General features: G+C 45.1%; 1 protein-coding gene across 1 annotated transcript in view; it reads left to right on the top strand.

Annotated features, from left to right (window-relative positions):
- Window positions 1–11,056: 11,056 nt before the first annotated feature.
- LOC147691841 (protein RD3-like) overlaps window positions 11,057–26,118 on the top strand; it is a 53,417-nt gene continuing 38,355 nt past the window's right edge. The window contains exon 1 of the mRNA XM_086936689.1: window positions 11,057–11,152. The gene's annotated coding sequence lies outside the window, so the exon portion shown is untranslated. The remainder of the gene's footprint in view (window positions 11,153–26,118) is intronic.

Here is a 26,118-nt window from a genome sequence, read left to right as displayed (position 1 = left end):
CCCTGGTTGAACTAGATCTTTATTTGCTTGGCATAAGACTTCGCCTGCTGCCAAGGGCCTGCGAAAATTTATGAAGATACAATTTCTTTGTGGTTGGCTAGGAAGTGGCCCTATTCCCCAACTGTCCGAACAAAAATAATTTCCTCATGATTTTTGCAACTACTGCTCACTTTGCTATAAATCCAATATGTCACCTTATATTCTAATTGAAAGGTAGTACCCAGACAGGGAACATCGGCTAAAATGGCCACATAGGGGCAGGAAGCGGGAGGCAAGTTAATAACAGGAAAGGCTTCTTCAAGTGTGTAATTACTAACCACATCAGAAGTTGTATTGGTCTTCCTCATGCTCTTATGACTGAGATTAAGCCAACCATTGCCTTCAAGCATGAAGGGGCAGTGATAGAAACAGGATCACTTGTAGCTTTATTTGGTTGTCTAATACAAGGTTTGCTAAGGCTGATCTCACTTGCCACTTCAGCTAGGGATGCATGGGCAACGCTTCTAGTGCTTGCCCTCGACCCTTCCTTAGAATCACCTGGTAGACAATCCTCCCCCTGTCCTAATTTTCCCAGGGTCTCCTCCATAGCACTAACGCGATCATACAATGGACACAGTTTGCAATCAAGTAGCTCATTCAGCGCTCTCTAACGTGATACAAAGTGATTGTGTCAGGTCTCAATCAGCTAAAATCCCCGGGCTGGTGATTCCCACATATTGTACCAGTTTTATAATTACCCGCCTTTGGTTTATATGAACACTTTCTGCGTTTGGACAGATGCCTCGGGCCACCACAAACCCAACCTCTTACCACCATTGACAGCTTTCTGGTCCAGATGGTTGATGTTATCCCCAACTGGCTGGAAGAAGACTTTCACTTACAGCCGAAGAGGTGACCCCTCTAGCAACATCGATTTCTCCTCCACCTCCTCCACCTCCACCTCTCTCCCCCTTGCCTGCTATACCAGTTCGAACTGGTGTTAACCTGTGGAGACATATATTATATTCACTCTTTCATCCCTTCTCCTGGCGATGAGGACAGGAGGGCTAGGGCAAGTGGAGAACAAGCTCAAACCAACTTCACGTGCGAAGACTGGACTGTCCTTGGCCTGGGATTGGCCCAGGCACCTCCCTCACGCGCGGGAATGCAGAGTGCTTCTTAGCACGGTGAAGGGAGGTCCGCCCCCCCTGTCAAGCAGCAGCACCTGCGCCTCCTTGCGCGTTGTACATTGGGGGAGTGAGTCCCCTGAGGTCCTTCAAGCCAGAGAGGTGGTGTACCCCCAAAAAATTTAGTCAAGGTCGCCTGTGCTTCTTAGTGCAGTGAAGGGAGGCCCTGCCTCCTCGGTCAAGCAGCAGCTCCTGCACCTCTTGGTGCAACGTACATTGTGGGCAGTGAGTCCCCAGAGGTCCTTGGGGGCCAGAGAGGTTATGTGTCCCCAAAAGTGCATCCAAGGTCGCCCGTGCTGCGGGAATGCAGAGCGCTTCTTAGCGCAGAAAAGGGAGGCCTCGTCCCCTCTGTCAAGCAGCAGCACCTGCGCCTCTTGCCGCGATGTATGTTGGGGGAGTGAGTCCCCCGAGGTCCTTAAGGTTCTCTACAAACCTTTGCAGACTTGTCACTTCTCCTCCTGAACACAGATCTTCGCACCCACATTTCAGCAGGTGCATCAAATTCAGACCTTCAATAATATCCCCTGGGCATCCACTATGCCCTTCAAGTCAAAGTTTAATAATCTCTCCCTGTAACCCTTCTGGAAGGAAAATCTTGTAACATCTCAACACTATCTGTATGCACACTGTCAAATCTTCCTTCACTTTACCATAAGCACCACAACTGGCTTGCAAATATTTATCTTCTGGCCAACCCTTCACATTCATCACAGATTTCTTTTCTGCAGTTCGTTTACCCATATATCCTTGGTCTGATTTACGACATCCTTTCATTTAAACCCCTCCATCAGGTCTTCATAAGTAATTGCTATTTTACATTCCTCTTCCATGTCAATTATACTATCAAGACTTAAAGATAGGCAGGATTAACCATCAGCTTGCCTATTAAGCCTCCCCGGAATGTACTACTTCATATAGTCATACACCTACAGTTTAGATGCCAACTTTGCTAATGTAAGTTCCATACCATGCCACCAACTGTTGGGTTTAGTGTCTTTCTTACCAGTTTTGAGGCTTTGGGTCGGTTCCCTGCTTCGGTTCTTGTAAGTCCTGGTTTGTCCCTGATAGGGGCGACCCCTTCTGGTAGCCACTGTTATGCCGACAATGAAAGCCTAAGCAGCCAGTGCCCTCCAGAAGGGGTCCGAAGAGGAAAACCCAGATGGAAAAAACCTCTGATGACGATGAGACTCCAGGAATGAAGAGTCAGAATACACTGAAATACCAGGAGCCCAAAAGGAACCAGGAGAAAACTGTAAGACAAGCAGGAGCAGAAGTCGCAAGATAACAAGGAACGCCAACGGAAGGAAGGGAACACCAAAATAAAAGTCAAGGAGCCAACAGGAGCGAGGTCACACAAGCAGGAACCAGGAGTGTTGCAACGCAAGTAAGAAAAGGTTCTTATCCCTTATATACAGAAAAATAGGAAGTGATATACAGGAACAGGAGGTGACAAAACAGGAAGGAGAGGCTTCGCCATCTTGGATAGGGAAAAGATTGAAATGCATTCCAGAAAGATCACCATGTTAGGAAGGTAAGTAGCCCTCCCCTATTGCCTTCTAGGAGCAAGGTGAAGAGGAGAGCAACAATATGGCCCCCAAGGAAGGGGGATCACCAGACGCTCACACCAGGTGAGTGTAATGTCCCAAGTAGCCTCGGAAAGTGGATGGGCTGCCGTACAAGTATGTGGCTTGCCCAAAACCAACAGGCATTGCGGGTGCTTTCCGCTGTGCCTTTGAAATGGCGATAGTGGGCCGCGATGCTGTACCGCGGCACCCCCGAAGAGGAGGGAGGGGTGCAGCGGGTCGCGAGTCGGCTGTGGAGTAACACCAACAGGAGCCAAAATGTTCACCAATGCTGTGTTATCAGTTCAAATTGCTGTTTAGTCCCTCACAAATATTTTGTAAAGTACCCAGAGCCCACACACAAGCTAAGATTTCCCATTTGATCATTGAATAATTCCTTTAAGGTGGACTCGAGCATGAGATCTACCCTACAAACTACTTATCTTAAGCATCCTTTTACATGAGCACTGTCCCCAAACCATAACCGCCCACATTCAAAGCTACCATGCAGCCTATTCCCTCAACAAAGAGTTTTAAAGAAGACTCACTAACAGTTTCATACTTAATATTATCAAATCACTTTTCTTGTTCAAAATTCCCCACAGGAAATTTAATTATTTTTCTTTAAGTATAGGTAATACCTTACTAAAGTAATTCTCAATACATCTTGAATAAAAACTCTGTTGGGTTGAGAAGGACAACAATTGCTCTTTGCCTATCAATTTGTGAACTTGTAGACATACACAAAGTCTTCTTAGTTCCTTTTAAACCCAGACAATGGTCCAAAATTTGCTGCAAAAAGGCACAGAATAAATCCCCATCCAAAGTGGGAAGTAAAACACTCCAAAGTTTGTGGGGGTGTATGGGAATGGATTTCTTTCACAAAAATGTAGTTTTCCCCATGGAGGAAAAATGTGCAATGGCGCGGTTGCAGCTACACAGCTGCCTTTCCATAATGTGAAATTGTATCCTGCATACAATTGCACATTGGACAAATAGAAACTCTTAAAAGTGTCACGTGACATTGTCAGCAATATGCATGCAAACCTTCGAAGGAGTAATACTCTGGGCCTGATTCAGAAACTGCAGTTTTTAGTATGCTTTTAGAACAACAATTACAACAAAATGTACTCCAAAGTGTAAGTTATGCCTATACATATATGTGAGAAGTTCTGTGTCATGACTTTGAAGCCTACACAAATGTAAGTATATATTTTAATAGTAAATGTGAGAGGAAACTAGGAAGTGGGTGTGGAAAGGAGCAGACTTACTACTAAAGGGGATATGATTAGGGAGGAGTAAGAGGAATTTAGGGCAGGTCAGGGAGGGGTTTAGGGAGGGATGTCACCCACCAATCACAAGCAAAAGCCAATTGCAATACTCTGAGGGTGGGGACCTGTTACTTACTCAAACCTTTGTGAATCACGCTCTCGGAGCAGGGCCGTCTAAACATTGTAGGCCTTCGGGCGAAGCAGTGCACTGGACCCTGCCTGCAGAACCACTCACAAGAATAACAAGCATTTGCAATGCAATATATCTCACATTTACGCGAGTTTAAGCTACTGGCATTGTAAATGACAATGCGTTTTATTTATGTTTCAAAAACCAAAACATAAATAAAAGGCATTGTCATTTACAATGCCAATAGCTCAAACTCGCGTAAATGCGAGACCTGTTGCATTGCAAATGTTTGTTTGCATGTGCTACACTGAACTGATGCGGACAGCGCAACAAATTAATTAAATAAAGCAGTGCGGCTGTTAAAGTGAAAAATATTTAATGGAAAATTGGTGTTAAATTCTACTGAAAGCCATTTGGTGATGAATGGAAGTACAATCAATAGTTGTTTTTTCCACACACCTCTGTCTTTTGAAACTTACAGGCCACTGTAGCCATCTGTTACTGAAACACGTTTTTTCAAAATCTCAGGAATTGCAGTGCCTTTTCTGATTTAACACCACTGGAGAAAGCAGTGCGGCTGTTAAAGTGAAAGTGGACCGCACCGGATTAAGGAAACACCATGAAAGAAAATAGTGCTCACCCACTAAATAACGGAGACCGTGTAACAGAGTCAAGTAAAAGGTCCAGTCGTTATGGGCGGTAACAAATGCAGACAAGGTGGTACCAAGGCAGGACTAACAAGCCTATGTACGAATCAGAAGCCAGCATTTTCGAAAGACACTGACACAAGCCAATGACAAATGTAGGCGGAGAGTGGGCAGGGCTTCCAGTTCATACCCTAATACAGAATGTCTCTCAGAGCGAGCAGTGCATGCGCGCTGCCACTAGGCTCAACCTAAAAATGTTTAATGGAAAATTGGTGTTAAATTCTGGTCTGCATGGGGCTCCTATGCTCGTGGGGCCACCGGGGAAATGTCCAGGGCGCCCAGGCATTAAGATGGCACTGCCTCAGAGTGCAAATGACTTTTTTTTTGTAAATTGGGCTCATAGGGCATGTCAGAGTTGGAGGATGGAAAGAAGCGTAGTAAAAGCAGAGCATCACCCGTTGGCTATGATTCCTAATAACTAACACAAGCTCTGTTTGAAATCCTTAGTGAGTACTTGCAAGGGCTATACTTACATTTGTAACCACTACTGAAAGCCATTTGGTGATGAATGGAAGTGCAATCAATAGTTTTTTTTTTACACACACCTCTGTCTTTTGAAACTTACAGGCCACTGTAGCCATCTGTTACTAAATCACGTTTTTTCAAAATCTCAGGAATTGCAGTGCCTTTTCTGATTTGACACCACTGGAGAAATTGAGAAAGAGCAGGGCCTAGATTATCAAAAAATGCAGTAGCCTTTAAACAACAATATATGTGTGTGGGGGGGTCTTTTTAGAATCTTCACCAAAAAGCAGTCGGATGTATGAATCCAGATAGGTTATTAATGAATTTTGTTTATTTAATATATTGATTGTTAGAGCGCAAACCAAACTACGAATGTAGCAGAGCTATATCAATTTATAGCAAAACAAAGCAATGATTTGTGCAGTAATGAGGCTTTGTAAAGGCACAGGTTTTGCTTTCAGCCGTTTTCCATGGAAATTCTAAATTTGATCAAGGGTTTTGCGCCCATTTCCCAGTGCTGCTAAAAGAAGGCAATCTCCAGCCATCTCAATTGTAACTTTTCTTCCCATGCATTGGCTTTGTAGTTTACTGAAAACTGTTTAAGAGAATTGGGAAGGGATTTAGTTTATACTTTTTCGATACAAACATGTACCATTTTTTCTTGTTTCTCTTAGGACACGAGATAATAGTCGGCGTGAAGCATGTATAGCGAAGCATACACAATTCATATCTGAGTTTAAGCGTTTAACTTCTTGGAGTTACCTTACATGAATATGTATTTATGTATACATATATGTATTTATTGATTGCAAAATGTGCTTTGTTTAACTTTCAGACAATTGACTGAATACACAGTCCGATACACTGCTTTCCGCCAATCTTTGATCGCTGTCCCTTATTAAGTCTTTCATTGAGGTCTCGGTTTGAACAATGTTGCTTTTGGAAGGATAATTACCTTCTCCCTTCATCATCTTAGCTTAGTGGTTTTAGGTTTGGACACTGTACTTTCTTGGAATGATCACTGTGAATGTGGTGTTCTTACTGCCTTGCAGGTATGTGCTCCCTTCTGGATGGTGTCTCCAGAGGCAGTAGTGTTTTCTTGTGGTTATGAGTTCCTTACTATAATTGCTGTCCCTGGAGAAATTCCAGAAATAGGCTGAGTTTCTCATGCAGAATTCCCTGTGCATTACATGGTGCTGATTGTCATTGCCGGGCGCCTGCTTCAATGATGAAAGTCCTAATCACTGCAGGTTAAGGGATGGCCGTGACAGAACAATAACAATCTTTTAGTGAGGAAACTGAAGACTCTTAGGGTTCAAAGCAATGATTAATAATCCTAAGGAAAAAACTTTCTTGGGTTGTGACTAGTCTAAATCTGCTTTGTATGTTTGTCAAATTTACAGTTACTTTATCTTGTGTCAAGGATTGCTACAAAGATTTTGCCTTCTAAATAGTACCTATATTTTTCAGGGGTTTTGTCATACATGTAGTGCAAGGCCAGCTCCCCCGCTAAGGTGGAAGAGCGTCACGCCACTGCCTTTCAGGACTGCAAAGAGGACAAATGGAATGATAATAACAGGCTGTTATTGACATTTTATTTTTTTGTATTGAGGCAGTAGGGCCGTGCTGGGCATCGCAGGGGGAGGATGGTGGGCACCCTCCTAAGTATGCAAGAATGTTTGGCCGGCCGTCTCGGGCATGCGCACTTTGTATGTTCTCCACCTAGGCTGCATTACAGCCTAGGTGGAGAACATGCCCAGGCTCCCATTCCCTGGCTGAGCGCCGAACTACGACATTCAGACCAATCATAACATTGCATTGCAGCGTTTTGATTGGCTTAGGGGAGCCTGGGTGTTTCCTGCTTCCTGTTCGCACAGAAGCCAGGAAGTGGACAGAAGAGAGGCTGTGATCTTTTTGTATTTTATTTTCAATCCCCCCCGCCAACTCACTATTGCTTCTTGGGAGCAGCCGCTACTGATGTGGCGTATACACTGTTGTCTTAACACGCGTTGTACAAGTTGTGTATATACATCGATTCAAAATGCTGAATTCCTTTAAAAAAAAAAACCACATACGGGCAGATTTATGAGTTCTGGCGCATCTCTGCAAATCAGCAGGGATGCGCCAGAACTGATGCGTCACGCAATTCCCTCCTTGCGGCACCACAGATGCGCCGCATTTACAATGCGGCGCACCATGGTGCAAGGAAGGGCAGATGCGTGACGCATCTTGTGGTGTACAGGTGGCAAATTGCTGGAGTAGCGTCGCAAGTGCGACGCAACTCCTGCAATGTACAGAGGCCACCCATACATAACATGGTGCGTCACTCCTTACGCCTGCTTCAAGCAGGCGTAAGGATTTGACGCAGCAGCCTCGTAAAACTGACTCAGTGAAATCTTGTAGATTTCACTGCGTCAGTTTTACGGGGCTTTCCTACGAGGGAACGCCCACCCTGGGACAGAACGCCCACATGAAACCTGACGCAGGTTTCATGTGGCGCAGGGCTTTACAACGTGACTCATCTGCCTAGATGCGTCACGTTGTAAATAGGCCGCAGGGATGTGCCACGTTTCCGCGCCGTTGCGTCATGCAACGGCGGCGTAAACGTGGCGCAAGTCCATCATAAATCTGCCCCTCAATATCTACCCCTTGCTCAAGAAACCCTAACCACAAATCTTTCATTTTGCTTACGTTTACCATAATGACGCACCTGTAATCAAGAACGTCAGAACGTTGAAACTGTGACATCAACACAAAACCCAGTCTTTATACTAGCCCTAACACTAGTCAATATCCTACCAATAACCCTTGCCCTGTTTCACTTAACATAACTCACAGACCCCAACGAAACACAACCCTTCATCATTATACTAACATCAACCCTTACTCTTTCCTTGACCCTGCTTCTAACACTAATCAAAATCCTATATCTTACCCTAACCCTAATTTGAAATATAACCTCATTTTAGGTCTGTCTCGACAGTGCAGCTGTCTTCTAGACATACTGTTAACAAGTCTTTAAAATATACACAGGATGGGCCTTGACTTCACCCAAAGAAGCATTGGCCACTGATCACATGGTATTGGCTGTTTGGTGCCTCATCCGGCTCCTATAATGTGCGCATTGTCATGCATAAGGGTTTAATGTACATCTCAAAAGTATTCTAAATGATCACACATTAAAATATTTACCTCACAGGTGCATTATTTTCAGAAAACATTCATTATTTGCTTTTTTCACCGCAGTAGGCTTTTAAAAAGTATTTTAGTCAGTACTCCAAATGCAAGCCAGACTTACTGGTTTTACCGATGCTTATTTTCTTAATGTTACAATGCATTTTTTTTATTTTTAAGAAATCTACCTTGAAATAACGTTCTGTCGTTTTTTTCTTCATGATGATGTTCGTTTTTGAATTGCAGTTATTGTAATTCTTTATTAGGGTTTCTAGATGCTGACGCAATGCCCTGTTTGTTGGTACATTGTTTGAAAACATAATATAGTTAAGCTACCATGAACATACTCTATATGCCTTAATTTACTAGAAACTGGAAAGCAGGGAGATCCATAAGATAACTCAAAGAGGATGACTGTCATCCTACATTTGCAATGGCCGAATTTGGGGGCCGATTACGATGGCGGGCGGATCGCAGCTACAAAAGGGACCGCCCGCCATAGTTGCGGCAGTCCCACCATACCAATTATGATGCGCCAGTGTGGCTGGTGCATCCTTTATATTTTACATTGCGGCGGGCTGTGCTGCAAGCAGCACCCACCGCAATGTAAAATATACATTTTGTGCTTTTACATGCACAACTTGACAGGCACTGCGCGGTGCCTGCCACATTGTACATGTAAAAGCAGGGGGGTACCATAGGTACCCCCCATGTGCACCCCCCAACACCCTGGGGGCCCACAATGGGCCCCCAGCAGCAGGAATCGCCAACCTTTCCATGGCGGCAATGCAGCCATGGAAAGGCTGCTCTGAGCCTGCATTGAAATATGGATGGCAGTGTCTGAAAGACACCGCCACCATATGAAACCCGTTTTCCGCCGGCCGACGAGGCGACCGGCGGAAAAGCGGCAGACGTTCTTTCCGTCAGCCGCGGACCCCCCAGCCATCATATTATGGTGGGGGGCTTTGCGGTGACGATGGCGGCGGGATTGCCCCGCCAGCCCGGCGGTAACCACCGCCGGCCCTGCGGGGCGATCTGACTGCCATTATAATCAGCCCCTTGGTCTTTAGCATTATGGGCCAGATGTAGGTAGGCAAATACCGGTCGGTAACGGCCGAAATTCGGTAATTTCGGCCGTTACCGACCGGTATTTGGAAAATTAGATGTAGGGCCACCTAAAATACAGATTCGGTAATTTTACCGAATCGGTAATTTTACAGAATCAGTAAAATTACAGAATCAGTAAAATTACCGAATCTGTATTTTGCGATGTAGCTAGCACTGTAATCAGTGCTACAGGGCTTTCAGAATTCGTTATTTACCACCAACTAGAAGTTGGTGGTAAATAATGAAAAGCCTTGAAAAAGCATTTTTTTTTGCTTTTCAAACGCTGCCATGTTGCAAACATACATGCCCTTAGGGCATGTATGTCTGCAACATGTGCACCCATACACGATTGAGGGGTGCAACAGGGTGTCAAAGTGACACCCAGCCACCCTTCAATGTTTCCCCCAATTACCGAATCGGTATTTACTGATTCGGTAATTGGCATTCATTCCTATGGGCCTAAAGGCCCATTGGAATGAATGGCAATTACCGAATCGGTAAATACCGATTTGGTAATTACCGAATCTTACCGATTTTGTAATTTAAAAATAGAAATTACCTACATCCCATTTACCTACTCTTAAATACCGAATCGGTATGATTCGGTATTTAAGAGTAGGTAAATCGAGATTACCTACATTGGGCCCTATATTCTTAGCCTTATATGTCTCAGTAGTCAAAAGAAACACTCTGCTTTGAGGATGGCTAAGCGTTCATACATTTTTCTCTCTCTGTTATAGCTTGCCAACCCACCCAGACATTTTCCCAAAAATTTAGCTGCTAGCTCTTTATCAAGGTGGAAACATTTATTGAGAGGCTCCAAAAAAGTTCTTACCAGGCAGTCCACTAAACCAGCATGTCTTAGTTCCAAATACATTTACTTCATCTTTAGAGCAGGAGTTTTTTTACTGAATTGTTTTTTTTTACTTTTACCAGATTAACTAGTTTTCTTGATGTTGCCATTCACCTGAATTTCTGTCCATACTCCATTTGCGCCATTCTCTGCGCATTACCTGCCCTCTTCAAGCCAGGTGTCATTTATAAAGTTCCAAATGCAATTTCAGCTCACTAAGTTTGAATTCCTTTTTCATTTTATACATACATACTTCCCCATTATGAAATTCATTTTGGGTTACATGAGCGGGTGAGTATTATTTTAAAATGTATGCAGGGTTCCTTAAAGATGGTCCAGTTATCTCGGGGGGGGGGGGGGGGGGGGGGGGGAGGTGGGGGGGGGGGGGGAGATTTGCCTCAGGCGGGTAGAGGAGAGAAAGTTGCACATGGCAGGTCCACGTAGTCTGCAGGCCACGTTTCTCTCTTGGTTGCATAATGTAAACAAAAGCCACAAGCCAGGCAGATAAAGGGCGTCCTGAGCCCCCTCGTGTCCGTTCAGCTGTTCAGTGGCGGGAGAGGTGAGCTTCCTGCTGACAGTGCGGAATTCCGGGATTAGTGCAGCTCACTGGGGATTATCAGCAGCACTACTTCACCTGGGCCCTCCTTGGCAAGGGTCAGACTAAAGGGCAAGAGCAGGGGCAGAGGACCAGCTCAGGAGGAGGCACCACCACCTCAGGTAACACCGACGGCACCGCCTCTTTAGCTAGGACCCAGCGCGCGTACCGCAGGTAACCAACCAGCATGTACCACAGGCAGGGGCGCAACTAGACCCGAACTTCGGGGTGGGGCTAACGCTCCCAGCCAGGACTGGCCCTAGCACTGGTCGCACACGATGCAACAGTCTTTTTTGGTGCCACCGCCCCCATTTCCCCCTCCTCCATGAAGTCCCTCACTACCACTCACCAACCATGCACCTCATCTCTCTGTAGCACTTTTCTGACAAACATTTAATTTTTTTAGCGCTACTCATAGTTTACTCACACTCACATCTGTGATCTGAATGGTACACGTTCTTTGTAGCAAGCACATTAACCCTATGCGCTGTGTGGGTGGAAGGAGTGCCCATGTGAGTCCGCGGTGAGAGTAGGGTAAGAGGAGTGACTGCAGGGTGAGTGAGGTGACCATATGAATTTGGGTGCAGATGTAAGTGCAGAGTGGGACGAATGAATGCATGGTTAGTGATGGGCTTGTTTGAGTGAGATTGCAGATTCAGCAGTGAGGGGGACAGGTGAGTGAAGTGTCACATGAGTACAGGGTGAACAGCGCAAGTGCACTGTGAGTGCAGAGTGATTACTGTGAGTTCAGGGTGAGCGGGTGAATGGTGTGAGTCCACGGTGATCAGTATGAGTGCATTGTGATCACTGTGAGTGCAGGGTGAGCAGGAAAGTGAAGGGCGAGAATGAGGAGTGAGTTGTCTGAATGCAGGGTGCATTCCCAGACACTTGAAGTAACTCAGCATGTTATTGACAGCAGCGTAGGTTTTCAGATATAAGTTAAACTATTTCTATTATGCAGGGCTTTAAGTGGGATGGAAAAACGGGGGAGGGTCTCTCAGAGGATGTGGCCGGAATAATTAAGGGCGTGGTTTAAAACATTTATGCTAAAAATCTGTGCTCAGCATAATGTGCCGCTTGACTGGTATTTCGCTGCTTCTGTTATTGCCTCCACATAAGTAACATTAAACCTACAACAAGCCAGGATGATTTGCTTTGTCAAAGGCTGTTAGTTGCATAAGATAAATATACTACATGCTTACATACAGCTATGGCTTTGTTGTATATAATATTGAAAATGCTTTACTTCTTGCACCAGAGGTCGTGGTGTAATGGCTACAGCTGCCAACTTTGGAGCTGAGGAAGCAGGTTTGAGTCTCCGCGTCGGCTCAACATCCTGTGCTTCTGGGCAAATGGCTTAATTGTCTGTGTCTAACCAAAAATAATGAAGATGTCCTTGTTGGTGCTCATGTAAAGCACTTTGAGTTACTATGGAACTGCAAAAAAATAAAAGTGACATCAAAACAGTGAACTGCTGCAGAGTTAAGATTTTCTTCTCCATTCTGAGTGTGAGGTTGAAAATGGAGAGCCCGATAGGGACCTGTCTCGGCACCTGAGCACCGGCAGTACCTGGCCTACTTTAAGCCCTGCTATTATGGCATTATTCAGGGTTTGAGGGTGGAGGAAATAAATAATGTGCTGATCCTGCAACAAACTTCCAGTCTTATGATTAGAGTTGCCAGCTCATTATTTTGATCTCCCAGACGGTACAAAAATAACAGTCACCCAAAGCCGTATTTTCAGTACTTATCTGTGCATACTTCGAACAGCAAATAGACATAGAAAGCACTTTTAATTGTGTTCTAGGGCTGCCTGAATAATTCATGACTGATAATTAAAGGGAACAAAGACAGAGAAGTCACATTACAAATGGATACATACTTTTTTGTTTATAACCCTATTTAGTGTCAAGACTAGGGCTTTGCAGGCTCTTTAAACAACACATAGCTGACATTTTTCTTTTGGGAACCCTACGTTATATTCCGTTTCATGAAATGCATTCTCACACTATGGCAGTAAATGTAAAATACAAATGTAAGTAGTGGGCAGAGTGGGGGCCCTAGGGGTACTGGAACCAGAAAAAGAAAACCTATGCCTCGGTAACCAGTTTACAAAGGTATGTAAATATGCAAAACGGTCTTTAAAGACATGTGAAAAACTCGGGGGTGCCAGAGATAAGACTCCAGATACTGCCCAGCTGAGCGCACAATAGCTGCAGCTGCAGCAGCCCGGGCTGAGACACATGACGGGGGGGAAGCTGAAGCCCTTTCAGCCCTATTGGCGTTGCGTGCCTGACCACAGGTACAATGTGACTCCGCAGGTAACCAACCTATCATGTACCACAGTTAAAAACGAGCTCTGCAGGTGCACACATGTAGCAGGGGCGGCCTTAGGCATGTGCAAGCTGTGCACCTGCACAGGGCCACCAAACCCCAGGGGCTGCCACGCCAAACATATATCCTTAATATAATAATCCTCTGAGGATGGATACATATTTGTGTGGCGGCCCCTGGCAGGGATTTGGTGGCCTCTGGCTCTATTCCACTTCCAAACAACCTGACCACCCCTCTTCACTGGCCTCCGCGCTCCGCCCCGCCCAGACCCCCTCTTCCGGGGCCCCCTACCTATGGTCCCTGCCCAGGGCCACCATGAACCTAGAGCCGCCCCTGCATGTAGCCTGATAAATCACTAGAACTCAGAATGTAGCCAACCAGAGTGTACCACAGCAGCTGCGGATTGGCAAGACGGGGTATTCAGCCACGGCCGATTGGCCTGTGTTTGAGGCCCGTGAGTGGCCGTTTTTGTTTGGTGGCCATCTCAGTCTCCATTGAAAGGGCACAACACCAAAGGCTGTAGTTTAAGCCTATGCATGCATATAATAAACCTGACCTGATACACATTAAGGTCAGGCTGCCGCATTGTGTAAGGCAGAATGACAATGGGCTGCTTCGGCTGTCATGGCATGCGTTGTGTCTGCTCTCTGGTTCCCTCCAGGTGTGACCGAGACTCAAGTCGCTGCTGATGGCAAGCCATTAGCACTTGCTTTGCAGGGGACTGGGGCAGGGAAGAGGACTAGAGCGGGTGGTCGGGTGTTGGTGAGGGCCCTTCGTTTATTTTTGCCTCCCTTCCCTGCATGGCCTTTCCATGCAAATTAGTCTCTGCTGTTCTCCTTTGCCTGTCATAAAACCGGGTTTGAGTCCCCACATCAGCTCAATATCCTGTGATTCTAGGTAAATCACTAATCTACACGATCCCAAAAAAAGGAGTCTGACCTCTGTAATGTTATGCTCATGTAAAGCACTCGAAGGCCTCTGGGCCAATTTCGGGATTCATAAAACTGCATGTAATTGATGAACGCGACACTATTTTTCAATTTTATTTAATTTATTTTCGCATTTACACACTAGCATCATTCCCTTTATTGGAAATTACACTGATATTAGTGGTAAAACAAAAAAAACAGATACACCTTTCACCGACCAGTATCTGTGCATTGAAGGGCCTCTCAAGTAATGTAAAAAATAAAGAGAATATCTAAAAATCTCAGGATGAGTCCAAAATTCAGCCTAGGTCTGTGCCCTTTCCTGTTTCCCAGTAGACATTAATCCAAACATCCACAGCAAACTTCTAGATAGAAAAGCAATTAAACATGAGTTCTTAGTTATTTTCATAATTCTGAGCTTCCAACGTATATTTTTTTCCATTGAAATGTTAATTTCCACTCTAAGTACTGGCCCTTGAAGCCTTAGAATACTTTAATCACCATACATGTTTGCCCATACTTAGCTCCATGATTGTTACCAGGCAGTTTATTGCAAAAGGTTATGATTTGTGAATGTGGGCCACTATTTTTTTGGGCTGCCTGGGCCTAATTGTTGCAGCAATCCAACCCTGTACCACAGGTAAAATATTATAACTCAATAGGTAACTAACCAAGCATTTACCATAGGCAAAACTGAAGAACTCTGCAGACAGACGTCTACAGGTAACTAACCGAGCATGTACCAGAGCTAAACTTAGGGTGTCTAGGTGTCCTAGATTTGCCAGGACAGTCCAGGTTTTTCATCAGCTGTCCCAGCAGACTTCAGAAAATTAAGCTCATGTTCAGGTTCTCAGAGAGGGTCGACTGAAAACGGAGGGAGGATTATTTTATGTGTTCAGGGCAGGAGGAGTTAGCTGTTTTAAGTAACACGCAACTGTTTAAAAGTTGCATTTAAAATAGTCCCTCACCCCCAGATGCATCAAGAACCCATTTTGCTATTCCTTAATAGCGAAAAATAACGATTCGCTATTAAGGAATAGCAAAATGCAATGCATGAAGAAATCACAAAAAAAATAGCGATTTCTTAAAATTCCTTAATTGCGACTCGCAAATTGCGAGTCGCAATTAAGGAATACCTCCCCATTCATTCCTATGGGCCTAGAGGCCCATAGGAATGAATGGGAAGACATTCTCAATTTGCGAATCACAATTAGCGAATCGCAAATTGAGAATGCGATTTCAAGGGTGCAGGGGTGTCCAAAGGACACCCTGTTGCACCCCTGAAATTGATCTGTGCACATTTGTTGCGCACACACATGCCCTTAGGGCATGTGTGTGCGCAACATGAAAATTTGAAAAATGCACTTTTGTGCATTTTTCAAAGTTTTTGCAAATTACCATGAAGTTCAACTTCATGGTAATCTGCAATCCCTATTAGCGAAATCGCTATTTTTTAAACTTTAATGCATTGCATTTAAGGAATCTCAATTTGAGATTCCTTAAATGCAAGTAATCGCAATTTTGCAATTTCTTAATTTGCGATTTTTGCATTTGGGATGATGCATCCCAAATGCAAAAATACCGGTCACAAAGGGGCAGATTCTGAGAAGCTGCCCCTTTGCGAGCGGATTTTACCTTGATGCATCTATGCCTTAGTGCCTTGTTGCATTATTTCTATTTTGATAAGCACTGTCATGTAAGTAGTTCTCTGGTCCTCTGTTGATGTATGTTTGCAGTATTTCTTCTATGTTTGCTAAATGTCCCGGTTTTTGGTTTTCAAAATCTGGTCACCCTAGCTAAAAGAGAAGAACTTAGTAGGAATACAGGGCCCTCCTATGGCTTGGTAATCACAGGCGAGTTCCTAGGTTTTATCTTTCACTTTACTGCATCTACTATCTTTTGTGGAAGTCTTGACTCGAAAAACAGGTCCAAAGTAAGTCTGCAGAATGAGGAAATGTAATTTGCAGTGCTGCTGCATGTGTTTTGCCTGTTCAGTGAGTGAATCCACTGTTATTCGTGCTGGCCCCATTCTGTTTGTGAGAGAAGCTCCCATTGCTGTTTATGCTGTGTTCATCTGCATTGAAAAAAAAAACTTGTACTGTTGCTGCTCGTTCTCTACCTGTTCTGTGTACGAGGGAACCTTGCAGTTCTGCAGCAATGATGCCCTTTTTTTGTGCCTTACGTGTACTTGGTGTGGAAGGGCTGGAGTGGTGCTTGCACTGCTGCTCTCTAGGCAGTAACTGTTCTGTGTGTGGAGTTTTATATAGCGCTAACTCGACCTGAAGGTATCGGGGTGCTTTACATGAACACCAGTTATGTTACAGACGGACACATTCGTTTTTATTAGGTACTGGGGAGATTAAGTGATTTGCCCAGAATCGCAGGGTGTTGAGCGTCCCTGTTGGGACTCAAACCCGGTTCCCCAGCTTCGAGGTCGATCACTTTGGCCATTAGGCCACATACATGAGAAGTGTGGCTCACTGGTTACAAGCGGCAGACCCTGAAGCAGAGGTCAGGCCCGGGACCAGGGTTCAATTCCAGATGCGGCAGGGTCTTGGGCTCAATGTCCACGGACTCGATAATTCTCGCCTCAGTGCCTACTCTAATCATGGGTCCCACTCTGCAACTCTGGCCAATAGCTTGCTTAATCTCCACAACGGCCCCAACAGCGCTGGGATGCCTGGCTTCACCTTGAGGGTGCCCAGGAGGGGACATCTCACAGGGAAAACCAGGAAGGGTTCCACAGCGGTATACAGCGCCAGGATGCCCCGAGATGGGGCGGCAGTGCGCTTTACAAGTATACACACATTTACATTTACTTAACTAAACAATGTCAAGGGTAGTATGCGCTATATAAATTCAAGTACCATACCATACAGGTGGAGCTTGTACAACTTCACCTCCATTTTGGACGATTTCTATTTGAGGGAAGCTTGCCCCTTGCCCCTGCCAAGCACTCTATATATCAATGGTGATAATGCTCTGCTCTATGGCCTACCAGACTCCACACTGGCACCTCTTCAGGGCATCCTACTTGCCACAGCATGTCCCATCCAGTGCCTGAAGAAATATGATCACATCACCTCCGTCCTGATGGAACTCCGTTGGATTCTTTTGCCGGCCGCACTATCTCCAGAACCTGCTGCATCATTTACAAATCCATCATGGGCAGCACTCCTGCTTATCTTGCAGACAAGCTCACCATCTCTACTGGCTCTCAGCACTCCACAGCTAGGACACTGCCAGTCTAAGAAGTGTAAAAAAAAAAGTGACAGCAGACCTTTTCCATCTATGCACCCAGATTCTGGAACAACGTACCCTAGTCCATTACGACCGCTGCAGTGCTGCTTCAACTTAGGAAAGAGTGGATGATTAACCTCTTTAACCCCTCCCCTGCTGGTGACGGAACCACTCCATCATCAGCCGCGGTCGCGCTGTGCTGATGACGGAGCGGTTCCGTCACGGCCCGCTCGGAACGCCTGCGCAGCGCGGATTCCGCACCTGCGCTGAACGTTCTATTGAGCGGGCGGGGCCGTGACGGAACCGCTCTGTCATGAGCACAGCGCAACCGCGGCTGGTGACGGAGCGGTTCCGTCACCAGCATGCGCCCGCCGCTCTTCTGCCCCGCCCCCTTAGCACTGCGGTGGAATAGCCGCCGCAGTGAAGGGGTTAAAGACTACTACACCACAATGCGTTAACCGTCCACAAAACCAGATTCCGCTCCTATCACCCCTGGATTTTATGGTCCCCCTTGACCCTATACAGCGCTCCACTGCCTTTTCAAATACCACATACATACCGGTGGAAGCGTGCATTTCAGGTATACCATGTTGACCTATTTGTTGTGTGACAGGGTAGCCTTGACGTCAGTTTTCATTTTTGTATCAGTTTTTATATGTGCTAGGGTAACATACAGTTGAACTGGCTGTACTGGAAAGTTTTCATGTGGGAGGGAAAGGTGCCCTACCTTTGTTGTACCTGTTCTGTCTCTAGAGGAAGCTTGTAATGTCTCTTTTGTTAGGGTTACTACCTTTCACACAGAAGAATGCTGGTATGGGTTAATATTTTGAGATTTAGGAAGGGCCTGGATGTGGTTATTGATTACGAATTCGTGTTGAATTGATATAAAATGTATTCTTTTTTAACATGGCAGTTGTGTCTATGTTTTGCTTTAATAAAATATTTTGGGAGGACTTCATCTTGTATTTGCTTTTTTAAGGTATTATTCCAAAGGGAAACAGTAAGGAGTTTTGTTTACCAGCCATGTTAATCCAATATTGGCCAGGTGGCAACCGTATGTGTGCTGCACGTGTTCTAACATGCGTGTTGTGATTGTGGGTGGAGGTTGTTCTCTGCTGCTACAGTATGCTGTACATGTGTCGAGGGAGGGAAGAGTGAACTGTGTAATCTGTGCTTTGTCAGTCGTGTGCTTGGATGGAGTTTGCATCCTGCCTGCCTCTGATGTATTATTTGTTCTTTACGTTGGGTGGGGCACCGTTGCTGTTCATGCTTTGTTCTCGATGAGGAAAGTTTGCACTGCTTGCTTTGTGTTTAAGTGACCTTTGCACTGCTCCTGTCAATGGTTTACCTGCATACCTTGCACTTCTGCTACATGTGATACATCTGCTAGTTGAGTAACCCTTGCCTCATTTGTTGGATAAATAAATACATATATAAAATGAAATAAGTGCAGGGGCCCATAGATTTTTCAGGATCCCACTGGAGCAGTGCAGAAGCCGGTTTTAGGCAATTCGAAGGCTGCCTGATCTTGATTGCCTCTTGTGCTTCTGTCTCCCATCATGCTAGCTCCCTGTCTCTTTATCTCACTCTTGCAGGTTCTGTGTCTTCCTTGCTTCCCCCATTATCACTGTTTGTCTAACATTTACTTTCTCCTTTTTCTGCCGTTCTCTCTTTCTTGATCTGAATCACAATCTGATGACGAAAAATAAGTCTTGGTCCCCAAAAGTGAGTGCTGGCACCCACCAAGTGCAGCTGGCAGCACTTAGGAAGCACTGGCCCATGGAGGTTATTTAGGGGTTGCCAGAGGTCGCAGCTGGCTGTGGCACTGCATTTGTGGTCCCAAAGAAGTGCCCAAAAAAGAATTATTCCTTCAAATTCTTTTAAGAAAGCTGCCCAAGGCTGGGCTTTGCTTATTGGGTACAACATTGGACACAATGGAGCAGATTTATCAAGAATCTGCCCCAGCGCAAAGTGACGCAAAGCAGCCCAATGTCTTGGACGGGTATTTACTTTCCCTCGCAAAACGTATTTTGCACTGGAAAGGTGCCCTTTTTTTAGCACACAAATAGCGCTGTTTTCTACTTTGCATCAAAGGGCATTGTGTGGGAGTGAAATGGATGGTACAAACACCCGTAGTTTTTGACGCGAAGCCTGATCATCTATTAAGAGAGTCAGACCGCGATTTGCGTAAAAAAATACCACCTCCTTGAAGCAGCCGCTAACTTGGAAACATTTATGAATGTTTCCAAACGTTTCACACATTGCTTGTGCGTTGCCTTGTACAGCACACATATATTATGTGGATTGTATAGGAATTAGTCTAGGCACAGGATTTTGTATTGTTGAACTAGAATGATCTGCTTCTAGTACAAAGTCTTTGTTAAGCATTCTGCACACTCCTCTGCACCACGTGTAAAGGTTGGGTGTGGCACCAAGCACACCGTTTGAATGGGTTCTGTGGTGGATTTTTAAGTGTGCAGGAAGAATGGCGCTCGGGCAGGTAGCGGAAAGTAGGATCGGAAGCAACAATCGTGCAACGGTGCTACAAGGTCAGAGGAGACCCCAAAACCTCTGCAAGTAGTGGCAAGGGCCCACTCAGTGAATACAACCACAGTCCTGTGCACACGTTATGGAAGGTACATATAAGTATCATCAATTGTGAAAAGAAATACGTATTTCAGAAAGAAAGGTAGACACAAATAGATCGTTCTTCTCAAATTAAGTGTATTGAATCTTCCTTTCTGGAAGAATGACATCAAAGAAAAAACAACCAGCCAACCCGACAGGAAGACACAACTTGTCTCTCCGCCGCGGTTATCGCAAATTTCCGGGAAGACGGATGAACCCGCCCGTCCTCAAGCATATGATTTGATACAGGAGTCTCTCCGTTTGTTTCCTCACCGTTACCCGCCCACGCCGGGTTGGAATTATCACCAGCTTTTCGTTCTTGATAATTGATATCTGACAGCCCTGAAGAGTCACGGGTACAGCACCCGCTTGACGAAACACGTGTCGGCTGGTTGTTTTTTCTTTGATGTCATTCTTCCAGAAAGGAGGACACACAATACACTTAATTTGAAAAGAACAATCTTTTTGGGTCTACCTTGTTTCTCTGAAATACGTATTTCTTTTCACAATTGATGATACTTATATGTACCTTCCATAACGTGTGCACAGGACTGTGGTTGTACCCCGTATGTATGCCATCGCAGTAGATGACAGCAGCATTTGGACATTTTTAATAAATATGGCTCTGTGTTGCTTTCTTCCCCTTGTGCAAAGCAGCATGGCGACTTTGGCTGCTCTGCTACATTTCGCTAACAATTAATTAATCTTCCCAAGTATGTCAAGTTCAGCTAAATGAGATTAGGAGAGTTGTAGCCGTATTATTTAACACATTGTCTATGCCAATAGTTCGGGCTTTAAAGAAATGCTGTATGGTAATGTGAAACATTACCAGCAAATAGCACGGGAATGGATATGTATTTGTGTGAAAGCAAAGAATTGCAGAATAATTTTGGTGTATGTTAATAGGTCATGTGACAATTGCAGTGTCAAGTCAGACCTAAACATCCACGTAGGTTAATAACTTCCCTCCTTTCCTCTGTGTTGCTGCCAGAGAAAAGCACCATAAATTATCTAATTGTCCAAGACATTGTAATAGCATGACACTGTCATGTGTATGCCCCTCAAAGTTCAGACTCAGGGAGATGGATAAATAAACAAAATGATCACAGCTGTTTGGAGGGCAAGCACTTCTTTGTGGAAGCACACAACTTATGCCCAATTAAAACATGTATGTCTGGCTCCCAACATGTGGGCGGAGCCAAAGCCCTTCCCAGTAGTGCTCCCATAATTGCCTAGCGACCGCTGCGTTGTAAAACAAGACAATATAAAGGCACCGCTTTAGCATTGAGACGAACTGTGTGTAGAGAAACCCTTCTATTAAAATGTGTCTCATTCTTTGCTGCCTTGTGCCTTCGGTTTTTAATTAGGTGCAAGAATTCCAGTTATTTATTGCAGCTTTTCACAGTTCTGGCATGTGAATTGCCATTGGAGCAAAGTTTATTTCACAGACCAAAGCCTCGCAGGGCGGGACTCCTTGGGCAGGGCACCGCAGAAATACAATGCTTGGCTAGTGGAATCCGTCTCAAAAACAACGAATTTAAATTTATAGAAACAGTTAATTAGAACAGTGACGGCTGGCTTGTACCGAGGGTGGTGGGGGCACAATTTCGTTTTTTACTTACCATTGTAACTTGCCGCGCAAAATCGTCGTCCCTTGGGTGCCTTCTCTCCTGGAAGTTCTGGACCAGGAAACTGCACTACCCAATCCTGGCGCTGCTCTCACAGCATGAGAGCAGCGCTAGAATTGGATAGTGCAGGCTCTCTCAGCGCTCCTAAGAGTCCAGGGGACCTGCACTTTCTCCAACCCAGCTGTCTAAGACAACTAGGTTAGAGGACTTTAAAATGCACATGACTGGCTGGTCGTCCGAAGACGGCCGGCCAAAGAGACATATGCATTTGAAAGCGCCCAGCTCCCTGCTGCTACCACTTGGCAGCACTGGCCCCACTCCGACACTAAGTTCGGGACGGGCAGGGGCGTAGCTTCTGGGGGGTGTTTGGGGTGTTACACCCCCATAATAAATATACTTTCAGGTAAATAGTTGAGTACAGGTACGCTCATTGGGTATAGTGAGGTATATTTTGGATTTCACAAGTAATTTTTACAGAAAAGCACTCACACTCTCTCCCTCTTTGCTTTGAAAGTCTTAAAATATTTTGGGTATTTGCAAAATACTATGTTTTCTCTCACTTACTACCCCTATCAATCAGCATTCTTCTCTATTTCTACTGCCCCTTTATCCTCTCTCATGTGTCCTGCTTGTCCTGTTATATATTTTGACATTATATGCCGGTGTGATTGTCTGAAAATCAAAAGATCACCCTCCACTGTTCCAACTACCCCCCCTCCCCCCCCCGCCTCCTTATTGACCAAGCTACACCCCTGGGGACGGGTTGCAGTAAAATAAAATGGTAATAAACGTTATTATCAATTTATTTTTCAGCTCTGGGGCTTGTGGGGCGACGTTCGCCCGCTCAAATGAAGGAGCCACCCCTGCAAACTCCCTTTTCCCTGCGTCCCCATCAGTGACCACTAAGCACCTTGCACATGCAAACAGGAACAGTCCAAGACCTGTCATCAGCCTATCCAGGTGTTCTAATCAGATTAGAACACCAGAAAGGGCTGATGAAAGTTCCCCAATAGAAAGGGACAAAGTTTGGGCTGTTTCTGTTTGCATGTGCAAGGTGCTTAGTGGTCACTGACGGGGACCCAGGGAACGGGAGTTTCAGTCGCTGTGGTTGCCATTACACTGTTCACATATGTATGAGGTGGACTGGGGAGAGCAGTGGGGGGGCTTCAGATTTGGGACAACCCTGAGAGGGCTGCTGATTGTGAACAGCCCGAGATTGAGGCAACAGATTTTGCACTTTCCTGTATTTATGCATTAATGCGTGCATAGTGTAATATACCAACTACGGAGTGCACACAGCTCATTGTGGGTGATACCAATTGTAGACAATTCGATATGGATACATATCAAATTCCTTGTGTGTTTTTTAAATAATCCACTCTCAGTGAAATATTGTTTTGGGGTAAGACTGCTGATTCTCATCCAAGTGTCCCTTTGAAATGCTGACAAAAAGCCCAAGGGCCAGGGATCTGATGGAGCACAGTAAGGAAGTGTACATTCTTGGGGATCAGGGTCCGAAGAAGGTTATTTATCTATGGCACATACTGATCCTAAACACAATGCTAACATTTAGGTCCTCATTTTGTGTGTCACTTGTTTCTATGTTCTGATCTAAACTCCAAATCAGTGAGAGCCACCTATGGCAAGTATGAAAGATCCTTGGGAGCAAGGGCTCAGAGTGGATTGGAGGGGCTTGGATGGGGTGCTACGAAATGTTCATCTGATGCAATCAAGGTTGCAGGAGCAATCTCTTTGCATCATTATCAGTATGGCTACTACATGCAACAAAAATGGCAATTACATTTTAAATGCAGGGAAGAAATTGCTGGGGGAAAACATCCTTTACAACAAAACTTTTTCAACGCAGTACCTTTACAACGCAGGAATAACAACGCAAGTCGTTACAACGACTTGCGCTGGAGGGCGCTGTAGGATAGGGAATAGTTTAATTTACTATCCAAAACCTTCCCTACTATCCACGGGGACTGGAGTTGGAATAGTAAATTAAACTATTCACTATCAAGCGCCCCCCAACGCAAGACGTTGTAACGACTTGCATTGTAAAACCTGCGTTGTAAAGGCATGCATGGAAAAAGCATGCGTTGTAACGACATACATCCATTGCTGGGCTTGTCTCAGAGGCGAACCAGACTGCTAGCTTTGCAGGCCGAAGATGAGCATGTGCGTGGAGGCCTGGTATCACTCTCTACTAACTAGTACTGCCACAGGCAGACTTGTTAATAGAGGCGACCAGGAAACAGAGGTAAATCTGAAACAACGCCTGCAGGTTTCAGACTTGGTCAGGAAAATGTCATGCAAAGCCTGGAATTATGATGATTAATGTGACTGACTCTAGGCCAGCCCTCTAAGCCTTTACAAGGGGCTTTCCTGCAGACCAGTGGATAAGGAAGGACTGTGATCGACAAGCAGAGAGCAAGGGTGCAGAAGCACCAGTTAGTAGGTTTAGGAGGGAGCACAGATGCCTTAGTGCACCCACTTTCTGCACTTACTTGAAACATATTTGAATTTCAGTCATTCTCCTTTCAGGGTGGACATAAATTCACCCCCACTTTCTATGTAGTCATCCGTGCTACATGTAAAGCAGTAGTGTATTTTTGTTCATTTCACAGTCCTTTTTCGAGGTCCTTAAAGTTGCACAATGTAACTAGTACTAAAAAAGCCTTTGAAGATGTGTCCTTCTTGCATTGTTTAAACTTAAGTCTGGCAAATGATTTTATCCCTTCTAACCTTGGAAAATCTGATAGCTTTCCTTTGCTGGTAATCCTATGCGCTAACGAGTGTTAAGGGCTTGCCAGATTGTTCCTTGTCAACAGGAACACCACGTTTCCAGTCCCGGATTTTAGTTGAACTAAGCAGTGCTTTCTGGGAAACTCAGACCTGGAGAAATGATGATGGCCTATCACAATCTGCCACAACATTTCCCACAATTTCCCTGTTTAAGGGGAAAGAGGGTAACCGGCGAGGCATTAGACACTGCACCCACATAAGGAAAGACTGAGCTGGGCATTAGCGACCACCCTTGAGCATATGAAGCTAAACTGGCTCACAATGTGTGGGACATTGATTTGAGGCTATTAGTTCGCACATAGAAGATGCACTAAGCAATTGAGGATAATCAGTTACATGCGGGTGCTGCACTATGTGCTTCCCGCAAATTTATGCGCATTTTGGTGGCTGCGATCAGTAGTCAAGAACATGATTATTCATGGGGAGAATAGCCTAGATATTTATATATATATATTTTTGCAGTTTTATATAGCACAAACTCGACCCGAAGGTATTGGAGCGCTTTACATGAGCACCAGTTATGTTACACAAGGACACATTAATTTTTGGTAGGCACGGGGAGATTACGTGATATCCCGAGAACCACAGGACGTTGAGCCGACGCCGAGACTCAAACCTGGTTCCCCAGCTCCAAACGTGGCAGCTATGCCTAACCATAATAAGGCTACTATGGATTGAGGTGGCTCTAATGGAGCAGTTAAGACTGTGCTGGCACTTATGAGGTGGTGCATGGCATGCGCAGCATCTGCTGTGAATATGGGTTCATACCTCTGAATGCGTTGGTTGTGTGTGGAGTTGCGATGATCATGCATGGTCGTTCGAGATTAACAGGGGAATTTTACGGCTGCCTAGGCCTTTTATGTTGTAATTTCATTTCACTTTGTAAAGTATAAGGGGTTTGATGCTCTAAGCGAAGGAGGGAGAGGTGTGGCGCAGCGGCCAGAGCGGCTGATTGCAGAGCGCGGGGCTCAAGGTTCGATCGCAGGCGGCAGCTCCGCATCAGGTGACTCTGGGCAATAGCTCACTTAATCTCCCCGACGGCCCTCAGATGCTTGAAACCTTAAGGGGTGATATGCTTGCGCTTTACAAATATGGATTATTATTATAAGAGAAAGGTCGCAAAAAGTGATTGCAAATTGCACACTGACTTTTTGTTAGCTGCCTTTGATTTGCTAACAAATATGTATTAATAGGTCTCGTTCTCAAATCAATCTCCAGTGACAGGGCATCACAGAATGACCTACCCATTGAATATTAGTTGGGAAGGTCGTAATCTGCAACCCCTGTGATTGGCTATAAACACAGGTATGGTGGCCTGCAAGGCACAGCAGACCACCATCACAGTATTCACATCACTAAATGGGAAACTTTTTGTTTTTCAAATAGCCCATGTCCCTTAAAGAAAGACATTGTGGGGAATAGGCAGCAGTACTGCAAACTATTGGCTCCTCCCCCCCAGAGGTCAGTCATACAACATGATTCCCAAAGTGGAAGATGTCCAACGGGTACAACTTTTCCTTTA

Source organism: Lissotriton vulgaris, chromosome 9 (genome assembly GCF_964263255.1).
Source record: "Lissotriton vulgaris chromosome 9, aLisVul1.2, whole genome shotgun sequence".
In the NCBI taxonomy this organism is placed as follows: domain Eukaryota; kingdom Metazoa; phylum Chordata; class Amphibia; order Caudata; family Salamandridae; genus Lissotriton; species Lissotriton vulgaris.
Note: the sequence above shows the minus strand (reverse complement) of the source record. Positions and strands in the feature narration are given on the sequence as shown.